We start from the raw sequence: 876 nt of genomic DNA on the forward strand, positions 1-876 counted from the left end.
CGACCGAGTTGGTGTCGTTGGAAGATGACCCTTGCGAAGACGACCAGTGGGTGAGTGACCAGCCGACAGGGCGGAAACCCAGAGGCGGCGGACTAGCACCGGCCCGGGAAGGGAGTGCNCACAACGCCGCGGGTAGGGAAGCACTCCAGCTGCTACAGGAAGCCTGGCAGAGGTTACAGCGACTGGGGCAGCAGGATGCGGTAGATCCGCGGGATGAACAGGAGTTTCTCGAAGAGGTCGTCCGTTTGCTCCCTGACCCCGAAGACTTCCAACCCGGAAGGATACGGCTACATGTTGCAGTGTGGCGAGCGTTCTTTCAGGCAGCTAACGAAGGCCGGCCCCTAACGGACAAACAGAAACAGTGGCTAGAATACCTGCGGGGCGGGATCCAGCTGGAGTGGGTGGCGTGCGACTACCCAGGGCAAGAACTAGCCCCGGAGCGGGGACGCAAGCTAGCTATAGTGCGTGAAATGCTGCGGGTCGCGGCGCCGGATTGCGACCTAGACTTTATGATGGCGGGTGACCGGCCGCGGGCCGTGCAGTTTCCTAACCATCGCAGCGCGACTCAGCACCATGAGTTTGTTACAGCCGAATTGAGAAAGGCCCTGGACCGAGGAGTGATACGGGAATGGCCAGCCGACGCGCCTCCCCCCACGGTAGTTAATGGCTTGCGGGTGGTGGAAAAAGACGGCAAGCTGCGACTCTGTATTAACCCGATGTACATTAACTGTTTCTTGAGGTACCGGCCTGTGAAGTATGAACGACTGGCAGAAGTCCCTAGCTACCTCTTACCGGAAGATTGGCTGTACACCACGGATGACAAGAGCGGGTACTGGCAGCTATCACTCCACGAACGGGAGCACACATATCTGGCCA

The sequence above is a fragment of the Volvox carteri genome (genome assembly GCF_000143455.1).
Source record: "Volvox carteri f. nagariensis unplaced genomic scaffold VOLCAscaffold_37, whole genome shotgun sequence".
Classification (NCBI taxonomy): domain Eukaryota; kingdom Viridiplantae; phylum Chlorophyta; class Chlorophyceae; order Chlamydomonadales; family Volvocaceae; genus Volvox; species Volvox carteri.